This window comes from Neofelis nebulosa, chromosome X (genome assembly GCF_028018385.1).
Source record: "Neofelis nebulosa isolate mNeoNeb1 chromosome X, mNeoNeb1.pri, whole genome shotgun sequence".
NCBI classification, from domain to species: domain Eukaryota; kingdom Metazoa; phylum Chordata; class Mammalia; order Carnivora; family Felidae; genus Neofelis; species Neofelis nebulosa.
Genome location: NC_080800.1, coordinates 18,006,925 through 18,022,037, shown reverse-complemented (window position 1 = coordinate 18,022,037; position 15,113 = coordinate 18,006,925). Strand labels below are relative to the sequence as shown.

The following is a 15,113-nucleotide window of genomic DNA, read 5'->3' as shown; positions in this document are numbered from 1 at the left end:
CGGATCTGTCTCCCTCCCAAGGCTTATTTCCCCTATTCAATAAATTAAGCCATGGGATTGGAGAGACTGTCCATTTCTGCTCTATTTAAGTTCAGATTCTTCCTTGCCCACAAAATACTGTGAACCGACAGGTGAGAGCTCAGTATGAGTTCCCACTGCCCGCCCAGCAGTCTGTGGTCACTTGCTATTTGTTTCCTATCTAGTTCTCTAAGAAATGCTTGTGTGGCCCATGGGAATTTTCCTAAGCCCTTGATGGAAGTCTGATATCTGGAGCTGAAGTGCTTTACTGAGGAGCTCTTGGGCATTTGCGCATACTGAAGGGCCTCCTTTCTCAATCCTCAGGAGAGAGCCCTTGGACAATTGGTAGGAGGTTCTGATATGTTTGATCCCTCTCTTCACCTTGAAAGAAGGTATGCAAACTCCATTCATCCACTATTCTTGTTGCTGTCACACAGGTGACCTCACTGAACAACTGGAGCATTAATGGCCCACAGCTGTCAAAGTGACCTGTGCACTTCCCTTCTCAAAGCCTTTTCTCACTTGTTTGTAGTTGCCAGAGCCCTGCAGTCAAGACCTTTCAAAAACAAAAGTGATAATGTCATTGCCCTGCTGAACATCCTTCAGTGGCTCCCCATTACCCCAGGAGCCTGCATTAACTGGCTCACACTCACCAATTTTTCCCCATCTTGCATTTCTGCCCCTTCAGGGCATTCCTTCTCTAACCCTAGTGAACTTCTCCCAGTCCATGGAGGTGCCACGCTGACACGAGGTCTTTTACACATGCTGAGAATTTTCTTTGCAAGTCTTTCTCTCCTCCCCTACCCATTAGCTGGTTCACTCCCACCCCTCATGCAGTCTCAGTTTAAATACACTTTCTGGAATGTCCATGGCCTCTTAACGGGATAGCACCCACAACAGCACCCACAGCAGCTGTCATTTATTTTATTGTCTGACTTTCGTTCTAGATGTTCAATTCCTTGAAGGGGGTAACTTGTCACTTGTCCACTAGTGTGCCCACAGTGCCTAATACATTTTCTGACATATGATGTAACCAAACTTAAGCCAGGCATTTAAGACCATTTAACCACCAAGCCACATCCAAAAGAAACCTAAATTGATTTCCAAAAACGGCCTCAAAAATGAATGCAAATCTTCATCTAAGAAAGATTTACATTGTAAAACACATAGTAACACTACCCCAAAAGTCTCTTGATTCATTATCAGCCCAAGATTCCTTCACCCCGGAGACTTCTTACCCCAAATATCTCATTATTTACCTAAAACCCAGCTATCCACTGGTTGCCCCAGCCCTTCTTTTTTTCGTATAATTTTGAGTCAGTTTACTCCTTTCATTTCTACACTCCAGCCCTTTAGACCTCCACCAGCTGTCAACACCACAAACAGGTTCAAGCCAAGATGACAAATACTGAATCTTGCTTGGAAGGCAGAGGTGGAGGAAGGGATGTGTTGACATAAGCTTTTTGTGGGACTTGTAAGTTGTGTTTTGTTTTTGTTTTTGTTTTTGTTTTTTGCTATATGGGAGGCACTCTGGTAAATGCTTTATTAAGTAATGCTCCCAACAACCCTACAAGCTTCATACTGTTAGTTTCCTGTACTTCAAAAGAACACTTGCCCAAGGTAGCACAGCTGGGAAGCAGGAGAGCTGGGATCTGAAGGCAGAGTCTGCGTTAAAATGTTTCCACACTAGGTGCTCAGTAAACATTAGTTGAACATATAGACAGGGTCCCATCTGGGAACCAGTTTGGAGGCTGGCAAGGCAAAGGCTGTTAAAGCATTTTCTCTGGTGAATTGATTGCAAGTATACGTGAACGCTTTATTTCAAAGTTGCTTTTATTTTTTTATTTATTTATTTATTTATTTATTTATTTATTTTTTAATATATGAAATTTACTGTCAAATTGGTTTCCATACAACACCCAGTGCTCATCCCAAAAGGTGCCCTCCTCAATACCCATCACCCACCCTGCCCTCCCTCCCACCCCCCATCAACCCTCAGTTTGTTCTCAGTTTTTAACAGTCTCTTATGCTTTGGCTCTCTCCCACTCTAACCTCTTTTCTTTTTTTTTTTTCTTCCCCTCCCCCATGGGTTTCTGTTACGTTTCTCAGGATCCACATAAGAGTGAAACCATATGGTATCTGTCTTTCTCTGTATGGCTTATTTCACTTAGCATCACACTCTCCAGTTCCATCCACGTTGCTACAAAAGGCCATATTTCATTCTTTCTCATTGCCACGTAGTATTCCATTGTGTATATAAACCAACAACCAACAAAACTAAAAGGCAACCAACGGAATGGGAAAAGATATTTGCAAATGACACATCGGACAAAGGGCTAGTATCCAAAAGCTATAAAGAGCTCATCAAACTCAAAGTTGCTTTTAAAAAGGGGGAATGAGAGATACAGGCTTCCAATTATGGAATGTATAAGTCATGGAGACGAAAGGTGCAGCACAAGGGAACACATTCAATGATACTGTAATAATAATACGTGGTGAAAGACAGTAGCTATACTTGTGAGCACAGCATATCATACAGACTTGCTGAATCACTATGTTGTACACCTGAAACTAATGTAATGCTGGGTGTCAACTATGATTCAATAAAACAACAAAAAGTTGCTAAAAGAGGCTTCAAAAAGTGAGTTCAAAAACTTGGAATAGGAAAAAAATGTGGTTAGGTAACATTGTTAGACAAGGTAGATGTTGTCATTAAACTCTGCTACAAGGCTAATTTAGTGAGGCAGGTAAATCTAATTTCCAAGAAGGGGCCATTAATCTAATCAAAGTTGATCAGAAAATCATTCATATGTTTTATCACAAATGCCCCAGAAGGGACCATTCATCACACTAGAGCACACAGCTGTCCCAGCTCAGTTTGGGATCATTTTCTTTCACAGAAGCATTTCTCAACCTCAGCAATGTTCACATTTGTGCTGGATAATTCTTTGGGGGTGTGGGCTGTCCCAGGCCCTATAGGATGCTTACAGCATCCCTGGCCTCTACCCACCAGATACCAGTGGCATCCCCTCCTCCTGGTTGTAATAACCAAAATGTCTCTAAATATTGCCAAATGTCCATGGGGAGGAGCAAAATACCACCCCACACACTGTGAATGACTCCTCTAGGCCCTTGATTCTCAAAGTGTGGTCCACGGACCAAATGCAATAGCATCTCTTGGAAGGTTGCTAGAAATGCACAACCTAGGCTCTACCCCAGAGCTCCTGAGTCAGAATCTGCAGTTTAACAAGATCCCTAGGTGCTTCCTATGGGCATTAAAGTCTGAGAAGCCCTTCTAGGCCAGTGGTTGTCAACCCTACCTGCATGTAAGAGGCCTTGGGGAGCTTTAAAAAATACTGATCTCACCCCCAGAGACTCTGAAGTCATTGGTCTGGGGCAGCCTGGGCCTTGGGATTTTTTAAAACTCTCCAGGTGATTCTAATGTGCAGCCAAGTTTATGTTTCTTGTTGTGGATAGTTTAAGAACAACCTGCCCTACAATTTTGGGAGTAAAATTACTCCTGTAAATTACTCCTGTAAAAAGCCTGTAAGCAAGTCCTCACATCTCCAGAGTGATGCTTCTTTCCTTTCCATGAACATCCTTCTTTTTTGACTTATTATCACTTTTCAGATGATAAAATGAAGGTCCTTTGATGATAGTTTTGAAAGGTCAATTTGCGGCATCTGGGTGGCTCTGTCGGTTAAGCGTCCAACTTCAGCTCAGGTCATGATCTTGTGGTTCGTGGATTCGAGCCCCATATTGGGCTCTGTGCTGAAAGCTCAGAGCCTGGAGTCTGCTTCCGATTCTGTGTCTCCCTCTCTCTCTGCTCCTGACCTGCTCACGCTTTGTCTGTCTGTCTGTCTGTCTCTCTCTCTCTCAAAAATAAACATTAAAGGGGCGCCTGGGTGGCGCAGTCGGTTAAGCGTCCGACTTCAGCCAGGTCACGATCTCGCGGTCCGTGAGTTCGAGCCCCGCGTCAGGCTCTGGGCTGATGGCTCGGAGCCTGGAGCCTGTTTCCGATTCTGTGTCTCCCTCTCTCTCTGCCCCTCCCCCATTCATGCTCTGTCTCTCTCTGTCCCAAAAATAAATAAAAAACGTTGAAAAAAAATTAAAAAAAAAATAAACGTTAAAAATGTAGGATTTGGCCGTAACTAACTTGAAATCATGGTTGGAATGATTTGGAGGAAAAATGAAGGCATTGGCTTAAGCTTCCCCAGATAGCTTTTTAAAGACGTAAAAGCCATATAGTCAGTGATATTGTAATGGTGTTGTATGGTGACAGATGGCAGGTACACTTGCGGTGAGCACAGCATAATGTGTAAACTTATCAAATCACATGTTGTACACCTGAGGCTACTGTAACATTGCATGTCAAGTATACTAAAAAATTTTTTTTAAACCCCTTTAATTAAAAAAAGAAAAGCCATCAGAATCATATCTCAAACTCTTGCTAATTTAAAAAAATGTCTGTACTTGAAAAAATTCCAAACATTAAACAGCAAACTCTATCAGGAAAATTGTTTTGCATGAAATGTGCAATTATATAAAGAGCCCGTGAAAATTGGGAAGCAAAACACTAACACCTTAATAGATAAAGGAAATGAACTCACAATTCACAAAAGTGGATGTATAATTAGAGAAGCATGAGAAAATGTGCAGCCTGACTAGTAATCAAAGGGATGCTCAATGGAAAGAGTTACCAATTTTCTTTTTACAATATTCACAAAGGTGGATGGGAAAATGATCATGGAACAGGCCCTTGCTCATTCCCTCAATAGATAGTGTCTTCTGTAGAGAAGGCACTCCGCTAGCCTACACAGGGTGTGGGGCTTACTAAATGGAAAAGTTCCAGCCACTGAATTTCTATCTCCCCCAACCCAGTTGGGCCTTGATGGAAGGCATCCTAAAGAAGATGTTCATGTGGGAAAAGTTTTATTCATTTACAATAGCAAAATTGATTAAAAACACAAATGCCCATTAACAGGATTATGATTAAGTAAACTTTGGTGAATCCACCTGATGAAATACTACAGACACTATTTGTTATATAATGAATAATTAATGAAAAAAGAATACAAATAGTAGAAAACTGGAAAAATGGTTCAGTAATAAGGTAAATTTTGAAAATGCTACATGGTGTCATCCCCATAATCCAAAACACACAATATGCATCTGTATATTTAGAGCTCTGAGGAGCCCTAGGGGTGCCTGGGTGGCTCAGGTGGTTAAGCCTTCGACTTTGGCTCAGGTCATAATCTCACTGTTTGTGGGTTCAAGCTCCATGTCGGGCTCTGTGCTGACAGCTCAGAGCCTGGACCCTGCTTCTGACTCTGTGTATCCCTCTCTCTCTGCCCCTCCCCCGTTCGTGCTCTGTCTCTCTCTGTCTCAGAGATAAACAAACATTAAAAAAATAAAGCTCCAAGGAGCCCTAAAACTTAGAAAATGGTTTATCTTTGTTTAACCCAGTATTTCTCCATTTATCTGACCATGGAAAGTTTCTTTTTTTTTCCCTCCCCTCCTTTTCTTTCAAAAGTGAAACTTCATTGTCTCTTGGAGCTGCTATTTCTCAAACCCACCAACCAACCAACCAACCAACCAACCCTTGAGGATATGCTGGCATATACAGTAGTATTTAAAAGCTATATATACTATATATTATTAACTTAAATTTAAATTAAAAAAATAAAATCTATGTAAAAATAAAAGCCATACATGCTATGTACATAAATTAAAAAATTCATCAAGTTGTTCACTTAAGATTTGTGCGTTTACTCTACAAAAAATATTAGAAAGAAATACTGCTAAATTCTGAGAAGGCAAGAAATATTTTTAAGTTAAATTTTGGTGTCCATTAGAACAAGTACAAGAATGTTTAAGTCAAATTACTGATACACCACAGACAGGCAAGGCGACTCGGATACTGTCAATATGTACAGATTACTTGTGCCCATTTTATATAGGTTTTGAAAAAGGGGTTAGCTAGCATAGGGGAAAGAGCTCCAGAAAGGTTTTAAATCCTGGACTGGCCATTAACTAGTTGTGTGACCTTAGACAAGCAAGTCAATGTATCTGGATTTTAACTTCCTAATTTCTAAAATGAGAAGCAATACTAAAATTCTAGTTCTGTTCATCTTCAAAAATAGTTTTAAAGCTTTGTAGTTCTCTCTTTGCCTGATGGTACATCAAAAGCCATATTTTTATTTGAATACTGAATCTTTGGACCTCTTGGTACCATCATTGTTACTGTAAAAACAAACAAAGTCAGTCAGCTCTAAGGTGATCTCAATGGCAATGTGTTTTCCAGGATGCCTTATGGGTGAGAGACAGAGAGGCCTATATTTATTTTACAGATTCTGTTAACTTTATGTCAAGAAATTGGTTTACCATTTGGATGTTGCAGAACCTGTGACTGCTACAGGCAGTTGCCAGATACTTCTAAGAGGATGCTGGATATTTCTGATGTAAGCACCATTGTCTATAGGCCTTGAATGCTCAGGCCTGAACAACACAGAAGGGTTTCGCCATCTTTGGAAACTTGGAGAATCTCTTGGATGAGACAGTAGTCTACTCCATTTTGTTTTATCACTTTGTCTACCTTTGATGTTTGTGAGTTCTGTTTTGTGTGGGAAGTCTTGGGTCAGCTTTCTCCAGTGAAGTCACTGGCTCCTTTTGAAATAGGGAGGTCTGTGCTCTGGTAGATGGAGAGAAATTGACCACAAAACCAGGAGCTGTCAGTGGTGACTAGTCTTGGATGATGCCCTTTTCTCCACTAAGATCTCCCCAAATTCATTGTTGTCTCAGCTGCTGTCCCAGGCCCTCGACTCTGGCTTGATTACCTAATACAACAAATTCGCAGCACAATAGGATTAAAATAAAACCTTCTGAGCTTGTTTTAATGAGATTTGACCTGGACATGCAATTTGCCTTTTCCTTACTCAAACTTTCCATGTCAAGCACAGAACACTATTTGTATCTGGATTTTAGGTGCAGAATTAAAAAAAAAATGTCCTACTCTTTGTGCTTTTTCTCATATTCCCTGCTTCTAATAGCTATTGGTAGAAAGATTTCAATTTTCACTTTATCCACCAAAAGCTTCATGATGCACAAAAGCCAATTTGGGTGGATGTTTCATGGTTTAAGAAAAAAGTTTTTAAAGTTTTTATTTAGAGTTTTGTTTCTTTTAATGAGAACTGTGGGTTTGGAGTTCACTTGAGTGCAATTCCAGGCTGTGCACTTCCTCTTGTTTTCCTGACCCTGGTGTGGGAGGTTCTGTAGGAGCCATGATTATAGCTTGCACTGCCTCCTCTCCGTGCTGTCATTTACATGATACAGTGTGTGTGAATGTGCTTCATTAACTCTGGAGGGCCCTGCCAATGCCCTCTGACCAATTCCAAAGCTTCAGCTAGTTTTCTCTGGGTGCATGGCTACCCCCTGCACATGGAACCAGACAGAATGTGAGATACACCTTTTTCTTGACTACTTTTGAGTGTCACTGTGTTTATGGCTCTATGATTTAGCACCACGCAGGAGGAAGTAATCATTGCACAGGCACTGAGTGTGTGGTTAAAGGACTAAATGCAGACAAGTGTTGAGTGGACTCCGTTTCATAAATGATGTATGAGGGGCCACAGCCACTATGACTAACAGAGCTATAAATGGGTCATGGCAACGTGTAAACATCACATGCTCCTCAGCCCAGACTTAAGGTGACACAAGGAAGGTATTTGGTGTAGCACCCCTGTACCAGCCAAGGTAGGTCTTTCCCAAATATAAACTAGAAGTGGTGACTCTGTGTCTTTTTGATTTAAGTACAAAAGGAGTGTGGGATACCTGGCGAGTGACTGTTCAGCAGAATGCCTCATATTCCCCATCATTCTCACAAGTGTCCCCTGTAGGAGAACAGGACACAGGAGAATAGCTGACAGCTGTTGTCTAGGCAGCAAAGCAGTGTGGCCTGGGATACCGCCCAACACACTTGCATTCCAACAACTCGACAAACAAGTGTGCTTTGCAGCATGGGCAATTTTAGCTCTGGATCCTTTCCCATTGTTCCCATTTCTAAAATTGAGCCCTGACCCCAGGTCTCTGAATTCCTGCATTCTTGTATTCTGGTAACCGACAGGTACCCCAAGAACACACTGAGGCCCAGAAGGCTAAGGATGGAGACTCTGGTCCTTTGGAGGCTTTGCAGTGCTGGCAGAACCATATGTGACCTCAGCTATGAGCAGTGTCCTGTGTCCAGGATTGCTGGGTCCTCTTGGATTCCACTGGGACCTGGGAGGGAGAGGGAAAGCTGGGGGGTGGGAGAGGACAGGGTGGTCTGCAGAAGGACAGCTGCCATAACTCCTCTCTGCTCTATCTGCTGCCTCCTGCCTGGCTCCTTCTACAAGGAAGAATCAAGTTCACACTGTAGATTAAATGAACTAATTGTGTAAAGTGGCACATAATAGGAGGTCAAAAAGGACACCACCGCCATCAGCTCCTTCTCCATTCCCCTATGAAGCACAGGCCGATGGTTTGGGCATAGGGGCCCTTCTTCCACCAGGTTCCCCATGCTTCCCATGGCTTGCAGGCACACTAAGTGAAGGGGAAGAGCACAGTTCACCTGAGAATAGTGTTGCATAAAGAACTCCAGACATTTGTTTCTCTATATCATATGGCCATCTTACAGGGCCAAGTGTTATTTGGGAAAACTGGGTCAACATTTCCCTATGTTTCCAAAACTGTCCCAAAGACAGAGGTCTACCAGCTGAACCCAGTCATGAGGGGTGCCTTAGGGCTTTTAAATACTCACTGAAGGATCATTGCAAATGGCTCATCCTATACTGAGAAGTACAGCCATAATTTCAGGCACCTGGGACATGTATGTGATGGTCAAAGTTCATATCGAGTCTGTTACAGAAATGGTTCCCATTTCTGGGTTGCAGATGGCACTTCACAGTCTGGACACTTCTTGGAGAGAAATCACACCTCACGGAACATGCTTCAGTGACAATTTGCTATGACTCATCACCCCTTCCATGCTGCTCAGAGAAGCTGGAGGAATGTCTCAGCTTCAAGGGCAGATTGTCATGGGCCTCTCACTTAGCCAGAAAGACTGGCCATATGTCACCCAGCACGGTCAGCACAGTAATCACATGGCTTGAGTGTACCACACTGGGGCTGAGGGCAGATGTGACAGCACCATGGGGATGTAGCACATCAAATCAACACTTCTGGTTTAGTGTGTCCCCCCTCACTCTTTCCTGCGGCCTCGCACTGAAGAAGGTGGCATTGGCTGTAACTCCAACTCCAGTTCTCTTCCTGCTCTCACTTCCCCAGTGGTCCCACTGGTCAGTCAGCAGGCCCCCTGCTCTGTGTCAGGGGCCATGATAGGCAGTGGGATGTAAAAATGAATAGGACATGTTCATACGCTCCTAGAGGTCACAGCCTGGTGGCAGGACAGCTACGTGGGAACGACATGAGAGGAGAGAGGGCGCATATAACAGATAATTACAGTGCAGCGTGTTAATGCGGAGAGTCACGGGGAGGGACTTTAGTCAAAAGTTATAAGCACAGAGGGTGAGGCCTGACAGCTCTTCTCACATTACAGAAGCAGTGAGGGTCCAGCAAACTCAGAGTGTGGGGCGTGTGAGGGAAAGGGGTTAGATACAGACTGGCTGGAAGGCCCAGATGAGGCTGGGAGTTTTGCTGGCCAACAAAATGAATTTCAGCTAGAACTCCTGGGTTGGGAAGGGGTTGGTATCTTGCTTCCTCTTGGTGACTGGCTTGGACAGAAAACAGGAGTTTCTAAAAAAAAAATGCTAAAGAAATATGAGAGCCTATGCCAACTGCTATTGATAATGTTTTCTGTTTTATAATTATCCATCTTTTCCCATCTTTCCCTCTGGTCTGAGAATTATCCAAACCTTCCCTGTTAGTGGAGTGGAAACAGCTCTGGGGTCAAAACACCTGAGTTCGAATCCCAGCTTTTCTATTCACCAGCTATGAGACTTTGAGCTACTTTTGACTTCTGACCTCTCTGTATTTCATCTGGACAACGAGTATAGGCATACCTTGGAGACATTGTGGCTTTGGTTCCAGACCACTGCAATAAAGCGACTGAAATGAATTTTTTGGTTTCCCAGTGCTTATAAAAGTAATGTTTACACTATTCTGTAGTCTATTAAGTGAGCAATGTTATATATATAAAAAATGACATACCTGCCTTAAATAAAACACATTATTACTAAAAAACTGCTAACCATCATCTGAACTTTCAGTGTCACCATCTTTTTGCTGGTCTTGCCTCCGTGTTGAGGGCTGCTGACAGATCAGGGCAGGGCTACCGAAGGTTGGGGTGGCTGTGGCAATTTCTTAAAGTAAGACAACAGTGAAGACTGCTGCATCACATGACTCTTCCCTTCCCTTTAACAGTTAGAGGCCACTGTAGGGTTATTAACTGGCCTAATTTCAATATTGCCATGTCTTAGGGAATAGGGAGGCCCGAGGAGAGAGATGGGGGAACAACCAGTCAGTGCAGCAATCAGAACACACCCAACATTAGGTTTGCCATCCTACATGGGAACAGTATGTGGCACCCCAAAACAATTACGATAGTATCATCAAAGGTCATTGGTCACAGATCACCATAACAAATATAATAATGAAAAAGCCCGAAGTATTGTGAGAATTACCAAAGTGAGACAGAGACACGAAGTGAGCAAACACTGTTGGAAAAATGGTGCTGATAGACCTGCTCAGCGTAGGGTTGCCACAAACCTTCAATTTGTAAACAATGCAGTATCAGCAAAGTGCAATAAAGTGAAGCACAATAGAACAAGGGGTGCCCATGTAAACAGAGAGTGCATCACGGTGATGCTATAAGCGTTAAATGACATGACAGGCTCTAAGAAAAAACACCAGAAAGCAAAGCTTTCTAAAAGGCCTCTGCTACAGGAGAAAGAGATACCCTCTTGCACTGCTGGTGGGAATGCAAACTGGTACAGCCACTCTGGAGAACAGTGTGGAGGGTCCTCAAAAAGTTAAAGTAGATCTACCCTACAATCCAGCAATTGCACTACTAGGTATTTATCCAAAGGATACAAAACTACAGATTCGAAGGGGTACATGAACCCTGATGTTTATAGCAGCATTTTCAACAATAGCCGAACTGTGCAGAAAGCCCAAATGTCCACTGACTGATGAATGGATAAAGAAGATGTGGGGTGTGTGCGTGCATTATATATATATAAAATGGAATATTACTCAGCCATTAAAAACAATGAAATCTTGCCATTTGCAACATGGATGGAGCTAGAGAGTATTATGCTAAGCAAAATAAGTCAGCCATATGATTTCACTCATATGTGGAATTTAAGAAACAAAACAGATGAATGTATGGGGGGGGGGGAAAGACGGAGAGAAACAAACCCTAAGAGTCTCTTAATGATAGAGAACAAATTGAGGGTTGATGGAGAGAGGTTGGGGGGGGTGGAGATGGGTTATATGGGTGATGCATACTAAGGAGGGCACTTGTGATGAGCACTGGGTATTGTATGTAAGTGATGCATCATTGAATTCATCATTGAATCCATTCCACTGTATGTTAGCTAACTAGAATTTAAATAAAAATTTGAAAAGAAAAAAAATAGACCTCTGCTATAGAATTCTCCTCAGGGCTCATTGTCCATGACTGGGTCCCATAGCTGCCTCTAGTTTTAAGAGAGACTGAGAGGTAGAGTATTTGCCTATCAGCCTTTGTAGTAGAGAAAAAACAAGGGTGAAGGTAGTTGAGAATGGATACAGAGAGAGACAAGCCGGTGGGTGACTGGGTGGCTCAGTTGGTTGAGCTTCCGACTTTGACTCAGGTCATGATCTCATAGTTTGTGAGTCTGAGCCCAGTATCGGGTTCTCTGCTGTCAGCACAGAGCCTCCTTCAGATCCTCTGTCCCCACCTCTTTATTTCCCTCCCCTGCTCACACACACTCTCTCAAAGATAAATAAAACATTTTTAAAAATTAAAAAAAAGAGAAAGAGAAAGAGAGAGAGAAAGCGAGAGCACCAAGCCATAGTGTCTGTCACAGCAGTGGCAGAGCCTTGTTTGTGGAGTTTTCTTTCTCCAGCGATTGACAATTAAAAAAAAAAGTAGCATTTTATTTGTTAAAAAAGATGCGACCTATTCACATAAAATCACAAGGTATGACACCCAGGAATAATGAAAAACAAATGTGTAAATAATGTCCAAAGATCTCTACATTACAAGAGATTTTAAAAGAAATGGCACCACATCCATGATCTATTGCTGCACCCACCAAAATCCAATGGGTTAGAACAAAATCATTCATTATACTGGCTCATATGTTTGTGGCTCATTTAGGTTGGGATCACTTATGCACCTCTATTAGCTGGGGCTCTGTGCTAGATGGGGCTTTGTTGGGGCATGTTAGCTGGGGTGTCTCAACTGCACGTGTTTCTTATCCTTTTCCTGGGATAAGTAGGCAGGCCAATGGCAGACATGCAAGAGAGTTAACAAAAACATGTGATACCTCTTGAGGCCCAGGGTCATAACTGGCAGACCATTCTGCCTCATTGTGTTGGTTGAAGCAAGTCTCACAGCCAAACTCAGACATGAGGAATTATACCCCACCCACAATAGTAGGAAACAAAAAGGTTACATGGCAATGGAAGTAGGTAGGGGTGTAAAATTGGATCCACGATTGCAAATTTCCCACAGAGACCAAAGGTCTTCAAGTCATAAATGTAAGGTTAGCCTTATATTCTAATCATTTCAGAGGTAAGCCATCCTAATTTAGTTTGGAATTACTTAAATCACTAGAGCTAAAGTTGATCGTCACAGCTTCTACTCATAGTTCATTTTACATTCATGGAATCAAGAGATGAAGTTTCCAAGTGAAAATAAGGTCTTCAATCTTGACTTGTACCTAACATATTGATTTTCAAGTTATCCCTAAATATAACCATGAAAACAAAACTAACTCTTCCTTTGGTTTTTATTTTGCAGGTTTGATGTGAAGAATTGAAGAGAAAGAGAATGGATTCAAATGAAAATAGCTCATGAAAAGATTTTATATATTTGTATGAAGATTATGAACCTCCTGAATGCCTGAGACTCTAGCAGAAATGTCTTCTTTGTACACTTATATCTCTTCCTTCTAGTTGGCTGCACTTCTTACTTTATCTTCATGTTTGGCACCTTGCAGAGCAAATCAGCTCAAGAATTCACCAACTGGATGGTGTGGTTTTAAGGAAGAGCAGGATTTACTGAGAGGGATAGGGCAATATGAATAACAATGATTTCCATCGGAAGTTCTCTAAACTACTTCACACACTATTTTGGTCAGTTTGGGGAATGTATTTTAGTTCTTCACGTCCTCAATTATATCAATAAACTTTTTATGAGTTCAAATACTTGAGTAAATGTAAAATGTGAATCTAGACTAAATTAATTTTCATACTTTCAGATAGCTACATATTCTGCCACATGGAGAGAAATGAGATATAAGAACCAACCAAATCCCACATTGCTTAAGAGGGGGTTTCTTCTTCTGAGTAACCAGGTACCATGGGTAAAATTATGGCTGACTGATCACTGCAAATGAAGTTAAATACTGCCCTAGGAACTGGGCATTGTTGATATTCCTCCTCCAAGGATGACCTTTATGTTGAATGCATTTTACTTCCATAGAGGCTCAGAAATTCCCTTTGTTCAGGAGGGAAAGAGTTCATTAAAAGGCACAACAAAATAAAGCAGAAGGATCAGAACAAAAGAGAAGGGGCAGGTCATATCTTAGTTGTCCAAAGAAAGATGAAACCTATCTCCTGCTGCTAAGATAGTCCCTATGAAACTTAATCAGTGGTCAACACCATCATAAACCAAAGAGTTACTCATGTCCCTCCAGAGCCTTCTGATCTTCACAGATACCGGGGCAACATCAGTGTGAAGGTTTGAGGAACCAGGTTCTGGAAACCACAATGTTTTAAAGGCAAGTGTGTCACCTACCGGGTATACAGAGACCCCAGCATCATGAAATTTTCCTCGCTTCAGTGCCTCCCATTAAAAAAAAAAAAATCAGATGTTCTTCTAAACATCCCAAGCAAAAATTAGTCTTTAGCTTTCCTGTTTCTTAGAGATCAGTTTCTAAAAGCAGGACAATTGTGCACAAACACATGACTGGCTATAGATTCAGGAGGGCCTGATGAGTTTAGGTTTTCCTGAAAAGGCACCCGTCTCTGGGCTGTGGTTTAGCCTGGTGATCTAAGTCTAATATAGATGCATAGGAGGAGACTATCAGTCAGAACAAAACCTGCGAGCTTAATCCTGTTAGCAGAACAGGTCCTAAATAATGTGGCATTGTGTTGCCTTGGGCAATTCCACTCCTTCCTAATTAGGGTAGTTGGGAAGGGTTTTTTTTTTTTTTTTAGCCTCAGTATTCCCTTTGTTTATATATAAATGATCCATGTTTGTTTCAAAATTACATTCTGGTTGTATGTTATAAAAATTGTCTTCATACTTTCCTGCAGTCTCCCAAGTCAAATGCGTAGCATAATACAGACCAGAGTCATCAAATTCAATGGATTTGTTGACAGCTTTTAATTTACTATGTGTTTTATTTTGTTAAGGCTCAAATTCACTGTATTTGGGATTTAGCAAGTTCCACATTCTATCATTCATTGGACAGCACATATAAGAAAAGACAGCATTTACTTTCAATGAAGGTATTTAAAAATATTCACAAGCCTCATGCTAAATGGCTCTTTAACAATTCATATTTGGAAGAGCCTTATATATCTTGTTTGTAAACAACCAATTATTATGCAACTTTTCCATGTGGAAGAAACAAGATACAAGTAGTTGAAGGTTCATTAGGAGAGAGAACAAAACCAGACATGACATCAGTTTGAGCAATTAAAGTAAAGCATAAGGTAGAATAGCATTTTCAGTGCCAGCACTCTACATGGTACAAATGTCAGGTGTTCTGCTAATAGGTGGGGATGCCCCAGTGTGATCTCGGTAGCCCTGCCCACACTGCCTGGCTGCCTACTCTTTGTGGCAGGCTCTAAGCTAAGTGCTGGGAGGAGTGCACATTCTCCCA

The 15,113-nt window shown here is 41.8% G+C and overlaps 1 protein-coding gene across 2 annotated transcripts in view; it reads left to right on the top strand.

Annotated features, from left to right (window-relative positions):
- Positions 1-13,426, top strand: part of SMPX (small muscle protein X-linked) — a 55,013-nt gene extending 41,587 nt beyond the window's left edge. For both annotated transcript variants that reach the window (XM_058713087.1, XM_058713088.1), the window contains exon 5: positions 13,022-13,426. The gene's annotated coding sequence lies outside the window, so the exon portion shown is untranslated. The remainder of the gene's footprint in view (positions 1-13,021) is intronic.
- Positions 13,427-15,113: the final 1,687 nt, after the last annotated feature.